The following is a 7,818-nucleotide window of genomic DNA, read 5'->3' as shown; positions in this document are numbered from 1 at the left end:
AGACAGTCCCCAAATTCTTCTTTTATTCTGTATTACATCAATTGGCTTCTTGATACAATACAGAAACTCTAAAGTTAGTTAAACAACGTGCTTGGATTTTAGAGGAGGAAAGTCAAATCCACCTCTAAATCCAGCATTGGTTTAATTGAATAGGGACTAGGAAATAAAGAGAAATAGAGTTCTCTGAGAGACAGCTGTAAAGTTTACCATATGGCACATTCCTTTTGTTTGATGGTTATAGCTACCTTCCCTTCTTAAGTATCTACCCATGCAGTGTCCTTTGCCTTCTGGAGATGAGTTTTCCTGTGAAGATGAAAGCAAAACACTTCCCTTTCCTTTGGGAGGTTTCTATTTAGTTTATGAGATATACCATAATAGAATACCTGTCATTTCTCCTCATCGAGAGGTTTTTTCTTTTCAACTCAAATCTTGATCAACTTTGATGGTATCCAAAGTTTTTCTTCTCCTGTGGAAACCAATGCAAAACCCCTACCCCAATGTAACACATGTCCTGGTTCCCATACAGAGGTTAATACATCTTTGAAGTATACCGGCTGATTCAGTTCAGCAGTTTTCTCCATAGTCCAGTGTGTTTATGCAGCTGTTTGTCCTTTTTCATTGGTGTTAAGAAAGTTTAGTGTTAATAAAGCATTATGCAACCTATGTTTGGGGCGTTTAGACTTCCAAGCCTGTCTATTGAGCATCTCCTTAAGCATTCTATTGGATCTCTCAACCACTGCTTGCCCTGTAGGTTTTGTGGTATACCAGTAACATGCTTTATGTTATAATATTTGAAAAACTGTTCCAATTATGTGGAGACATATGCTGGAGCATTGTCAGTTTTTATTTGTGCAGGTATACCCATAACTGCCATCACCTCTAGCAGGTGTGCAATAACAGAATCAGCTTTTTCAGAGTTAAAAGCAGTAGCCCATTGGAACGCTGAGAGTGTGTCTATAGTATGATGTACATATTTCTTTTTTCTTTTGGTTTTTCGAGGCAGGGTTTCTCTGTGGCTTTTAGAGGCTGTCCTGGAACTAGCTCTTGTAGACCAGGATGGTCTCGAACTCACAGAGATCCGCCTGCCTCTGCCTCCCAAGTGCTGGGATTAAAGGCGTGTGCCACCAAAGCCCGGCTTGATGTATATATTTCAAATTTCCAAATTCTGCAAAGTGAAAGACATCCATCTGCCAAACCTCATTTCTCCAAATTCCCTTAGGATTACAACCTGCTGGCAATGGAGTTTGGTTAAAAAAGGAACAAATAGGACAGTTTCTCACTATTTCCTTGGCTTGTTGCCAAGTGATGAAGAAGTCCTTTTTCAAACCTTTGCTATTTACATGATGTTTCTTATGAAATTCTGAGGCTTCTAGCACACTTCCAATTAATAAACAATCAATCTCATCATTGCCTTGTGCTAGTGGGCCTGGCAGACCCTTATGGGATCTGATATGTGTAATGTATATAGGATTGCTTCTGTTTCTGATTTTTTCTGTAATTGTAAAAACAATGAGGTTAATTCTGTATTATCAGGAACAAATTCTGCAGTCTCAATGTGTAACACGACTCTCTCTGCATATTGAGAATCAGTAACTATATTAAGAGGTTCTGTAAAATCCATAAGCACCATGAGAATTGCATATAATTCTGCCTTCTGTACAGATGTATATGGACTTTGAACTACTTTACTTACCTCACCTGCTTTATAACCTGCCTTACTTGATTTATTGGCATCAGTGTAGAAGGTAAAAACTCCAGAAATGGGAGTTTGTCTTACAATATGTGAAAGAAACCAGATTGTCTTTTTTATTAATTTAATTCTGTCAGTTTTGGGATAATTGTTGCTAATTGTTCCCAAAGTCAGTAAGAGCTATTTGCCAATATTCATTATCCTACCACAAGTAGGAAATTTCCTCATTAGTTAAAGGTACTATAATTTCAGCTGGATCTTTTCCAGTCAGTTGACAGAGTCTTAATTTGCCCTTTAGAATCAAATAAGAATTTTTTTCTTTATCTGTCTTTAACTTTTTATTCTGTTTATTTGGCAGAAATATCCACTCCAATATGGTATCTTCCCTCTGCATCAGAATTCCAGAAGGGTATTCTCTGGATGGCAAGATAACCAGAATACAGTTTAAATCAAGGTTTATCCGATCTACATATGCATCCAATATTCTGTTTTCTACCCATTGTAACTCTTTTTCTGCCTCAGCAGATAATATTCTCAGGTTGATTAGGTCCTTATCACCTTTAAGAGCCATTTTTAAATGCTTTAAGTCATGTCCTTCTACACCAATAATTGGCTGTAGTTGAGAAATTTCCCCTAATAATTTCTGAAGAGAATTAAGAGTTTGATAACGATCTCTCCTAATTTGTACCTTTTGAGGTCTGATTCTTTGTAAGTCTATCTTGTAACCTAAATAGTTAATAGAATCTCCTCTTTGTATCTTTTCTGAGGCAATCTGTAAACCCCAATGAGGCAGAACTTCCTTCACCATTTCAAAAATATGTTCCAAAGTTTCCTTATTAGAATCTGATAAAAGATTGTCATCCATATAATAGTAAACAAGAGATTGTGAAAATTTCTTACGAATTATTTCCAAAGGTTGCTGTATAAAGTGCTGACATAAAGTAGGACTATTTAGCATTCCTTGTGGCAAAACTCTCCACTGATATCTCCTAACTGGCTCTGAATTATTAAGAGTTGCTACAGTAAATGCAAATTTTTCTCTATCATTTTCCTGTAACGGTATTGTGAAAAAACAGTCTTTCAGATCAATGACTATGATAGGCCATCCTTTGGGTATTAAGGAAGGTAATGGCATTCCATGTTGCAGAGAGCCCATTGGTTGAATTACCTTATTTATGGCTCTCAGGTCTGTCAGCATTCTCAGGTCTGACTTCTCTTTGATAACAAATACAGGAGAAATCCAAGGGCTGGTAGATTCCTCTATATGTCCAGCCTCTAGCTGATCCTGTACTAATTTTTCTAAAGCCTCTAGCTTCTCAGAGGTCATAGGCCATTGTTCTACCCAAACTGATTCATCTGTAAGCCACTTTAATGGCAGGGCCTTTGGCTCCTCCGAAGGTCCATCATTTGTACCCAGTTTCTGTACAGCATGCATGGTTGGTAAATGTTTTCCATAGCGTCTTACCAGATCTTTTCTATTATCTAAAGATTGTACTTAATTTGTATCTGACAGTGGAGGAATATTAATCTGAGTATCCCATTGCTGTAAAAGATCATGACCCCAGAGATTTATAGCTATATCTGCCATGTATGGTTTCAGTATCCCTTTCTGTCCTTCCGGTCCAATGCAGACCACCGAGTTAACACTCTGTAGAACTCTAGATAGAGTTCCAATTCCTAAAAATTGTACATTTGCCTCTCTAAGAGGCCATTTCTGAGGCCAAGACTTTTGGGTAATAATAGTTACATCTACCCCAGTGTCTACCAAGCCAGAAATAACATTATTATTAATTTTCACTTTCAACTGAGGCCTTTTATCATTAATAGAAGTTTGCCAAAATGTGCGTTTCTCATTTCATCCATTCACATTTGATTTTTCATCACTATTTAAACTACCATCTAGAGCAGTATCATGTTTCAGAATAGGCAAATAACTATCTATTCGTCCCGTGAGAGATTTCTCCCACTGCTACTAGGAATGACCTGACCTTTCTCGATGTGAGGGACTTCTTGAGGCCCCCCTTGGCATTTCCCAGCCTTAACGGATTTCCTTGCATGTCCCTGGTAGATCTACATTCATTGGTCCAGTGTCTGCCCTTACCAATCTTCTACACAATCCAGAAGGCAGTGGCCTTCCGTATGAGGCATTGTTAGAATTCATTTGTCTACAATTTCTCTTAGTATGTCCATTTTACCACAGTTGAAACATCTAGGTTCCTGGCGCCTTTGTGGTCTCCAGGGGAAGTCTCTTCCTACCCAAGGTTCTGGTGCATAGTAGTAGTAACCTCTAGCCTCTTGGTACCTATGTTGACTTCTGTAAGGTGCTTCTCCTTCCCAAGCCCTTGTGTCCTCACCTCTAGAACTTTTAATTTCCTGTTGCCTTTTTAAACCTTTCAAAATGGCTTCTCCTACCCAAGCTCTAGTGGCTTGCACATGATAGTCAATGTTGGCTCCATGCAAAACCCATTCTTCTAGCGGAGCTGATCTGATCTTTAAAGGCAAAAGTATTCTTTTGCATATTGGGTGTGCATTTTCATAAGCTATTGTATATATAATTGATTGTCTTGTTTCTGGATCTGTTACCTGTAATTCCACTGCCCTAGTTAACCTTTGTAAGAAGTCCTGGAACTGTTCTGTAGGTCCCTGTTCTATTCTGGTATAAGCTTCTAGGCATTCTCCTGGCTCACGAACCTTATCCCAGGCATTTAATGCTGCTTTCCTGCATAGGGACAGTATATCATCATCATATTCATCCTGAGCCTCTGGGTCAGCATAAATACCCTGACCAAGAAGCTTATCTAGAGGGGCTTCAAAACCTTCCTTTATGCCCTGACACTCAAGGAGCTTCGCCTCTTCCCTCACCAATGCCTTCCACTGGATTTGGCATGAATTCTCAAGTACAGCTACTACCAATCGTTCCCAATCTGTGGGTGTCACCCTGTTAAAGGTTGCCCATGAATGTAATAGCTGTTTTACATATGGGCTATGGAGACCATATGAGACAACTGATTCTTTAATATTCTTAAGGTCCTTCAGCTGTATCGGTTGCCATTCATAAGCCATCCGTCCATAAAGTTTCTTAGAAGATGACTTTTCTACCATGGTAGCTGGGTACACAAATGGTGTACGAGTAACAACCTTAGAGGAATAATCATGATACCTGGGTGGAGTAGGTGCCTCAGATTGGAGTGATTCTGCCTCTGAGGCATCCCAATGATCTTTAAGCCTAGTAATGATATCCTTATGAAAAGTTTCAATCTCCTTAATCATAAAAGATTCCAAGCACGTTAGTGAATCTGTAAATTGCTCTAACTGCTCCTCTACACGTTTTTCTAGGTCTTTAATACCATCGTCCTTAGGCAGCATCTGGATGGTATGGAAATTGCCTTCTATGTATTGGAGTCTAGATTTGACGTTATGATTTGCTGATTTTGAGTCCTCAGCAATCGACTGTATGGACCTATGTAATCTGTCAGCCCTGTACTGTAAATTATCTTCCAAACATTCAGATCTAGACTCAAATTTGTGATCTGCTACCTTGGATGCTTCAATAATTGATTGAATGGCATTGTCCAATTCTTCAACCCTATTCTGGGAACTTTGCACCTTTGCATCTAGTTTCTGGGTATCATTGCCTATCTGAGTTTCTAGCTGGCTACAGATATTCTTTAGCTGGTCATGGTCTTCTGACAGCCTAGCCTCTAAGGCCTCAGATATGGAGGATCTCTCTGTGTTTATCTTATCATAAATACACTGCATCTCATCTTGGGTAACAGACAGCTCTGTCTTTAGCGTATTGGACACAGAGCCAAGCTTATCATCCAATTTCCGTTCCACTTGCTGCACAATTGTGGTCTGACCTAATCTGTTCTCCAAAACCTCATTTCGTAAAGCTGTTATTTCCTGTAAGTAGGTGGTTAGGTTATCCTTATCCCTGTTCCTGAGCCCTCTGGCTAGTAATACTATTTGTACCAACAAGCTAACTGCCATTACAGCATATAGGCCAGTAATTGGCAAATTAGCATCCTCCTCAAACATTGAATTCATGTAATAAGCAAAAATATTACCAATTTTAGCAAATGATAAATATTCCACCATAATTTTACCTGAATTCTGCTCCAAATATAGTAACTATCTTTGATCAGCAGGTGGCACCGGTGTTTAGCTACTCGGCGAGGCATTTGGCAGCAGTCGCTGGCAGCAGTGGAGAGAGGTCACAAAGCGGCTGCGCTTATCTTAGAGAGTATATGGCCTTGCGGCCGCAACCACTGAAAAAGATGTGGCTTTACCGCAGCAGTGGCCAGGGGAAGCTGCTGCTGAAAGCTGAGGCCTACTTGACTCTAGGCAGTTAGAAACGGTCTCCAAGCTGGGTGGATGGTTCTGAGCAGCTCAGCTGCAGCGGAAATGCGCTTGTGTGGTGCAGCGTGTCGGCTGGGAGCCAGGAGCACCTGTGGAGAGAGGGAGCTTTCCGGGCCTAGGCCGCAGGCCCGGTTGAACCCACAGCCTGTCCCAAATGGGGTGTAGGTTTCCAATATCCTGCTCCTGAGAACCAGATATAGTGGGAAATTACCAATACAGAGCCAGGTAGAAATATAAGGGTATTTAATAGGGAAAAGCCTTACTTACAGAGCGACCTAGCCAGCTGGCCTGGCAGCAGTTTGTACAGCAAGCCGAAAAGCAAAACCGAAAGTGACCAGCCACTGAAACTCTCACTCTACGTCACCCTGACCACACCCTCACAGGCGTGGTCAGACACACCTATAGTGAGCCCCTAACTAGGCATGGCCACAGCTTCCCCTACATGGCGGTTGCTCAGAAAAATGGAAATCAGTCTACCTCAATATCCAGCAATTCCTCTCTTGGGTATATATCCAAATAATGCACGTTCATACAACAAGGACATATGTTCAACCATGTTCATAGCAGCATTGTTTGTAATAGCCAGAAGCTGGAAGCAACCTAGATGCCCCTCAACTGAAGAATGTATAGAGAAAATGTGGTACATTTACATAATGGAGTACTACTCAGCAGAGAAAAGCAATGGAATCTTAAAATTCACAGGCAAATTGATGGAACTAGAAGAAGCCATCCTGAGTGAGGTAACCCAGTCACAAAAAGACAAGCATGGTATGTACTCACTCATATATGAATTTTAGACAGAGCAAAGTACTACCAGCCTACAGTCCTCTTCACCAAAGAAACTAGAAAACAAGAAAGACTCTAAGGGAAAAAATGCATGGACCCCAGAGAATGGGAAAGGGCAGGAACTCCTGAGTTAACTGGTAGCATGTGGGTAGGGGAGAAGGAGCTGCCAAAATGAGAGGAGAAGAAGAGGAGGGGAGAGGAGGAAATGGAGCAGCAAAAATGTTGAGTTGGGGGATAGAGGAGAGCAGGATGAGAGATACCATATCAGAGGGAGTCATTATAGGTCTGAGGAGAGATCTGGCACTAGGGAGATTTCCAGAGATCTACAAGGATGACATGAATTGACAATCAAGGCAGTGGTGGAGAGGATAACCTAAATGCCCTTCCCCTATAATGAGACTGATGACTACTTTTTATGCCATCCTAGAGCCCTCATCCAGTGGCTGATGGAAGCAGAGGCAGACACCCATAGATATACACTGAACTGAACTTTGGAACCTAGTTGCAGAGAGGGAAGAATGAAGATCAAAGAGGTCAGTACCAGGCTGGTGAAACCCACAGAAACATCTGGCCTGAACCAGGGGGAGCACATGGACATCAGACTCTGTCTGGGAGGCCAGCATAGGACTGATCCAGACCCCTGAACATGGATGTCAATTAGAAGGCCTCTGCACTCTGGGTGGCCCCTGATAGTGGATTAGTATTTTTCCCTGGTGAAAGAAGGGACTTTGAAAGCCCATCCCACATGAAGGGATGCACTCTTGGCTTGCACACATGGGGGAGGGCCTAGGCCTGGCCCAGGATGATGTGGTGGACTTTGGGGAGCCACCATCAAGGGCCCTACCCTGCCTGGGAAGTGGAGGGTAGATGGGGTGGGAGGCAGGTGAGGGGTTGGGAGGGAGGTTTGGGGGGAGGGGAGGGAGAGAGAGAGGGAGAGGGAGAGGGAGAGGGAGAAGAGGGGGAAACGGATTGACATGTGAAGC

This window comes from Cricetulus griseus, chromosome 3, assembly GCF_003668045.3.
Source record: "Cricetulus griseus strain 17A/GY chromosome 3, alternate assembly CriGri-PICRH-1.0, whole genome shotgun sequence".
NCBI lineage: Eukaryota > Metazoa > Chordata > Mammalia > Rodentia > Cricetidae > Cricetulus > Cricetulus griseus.
Note: the sequence above shows the minus strand (reverse complement) of the source record.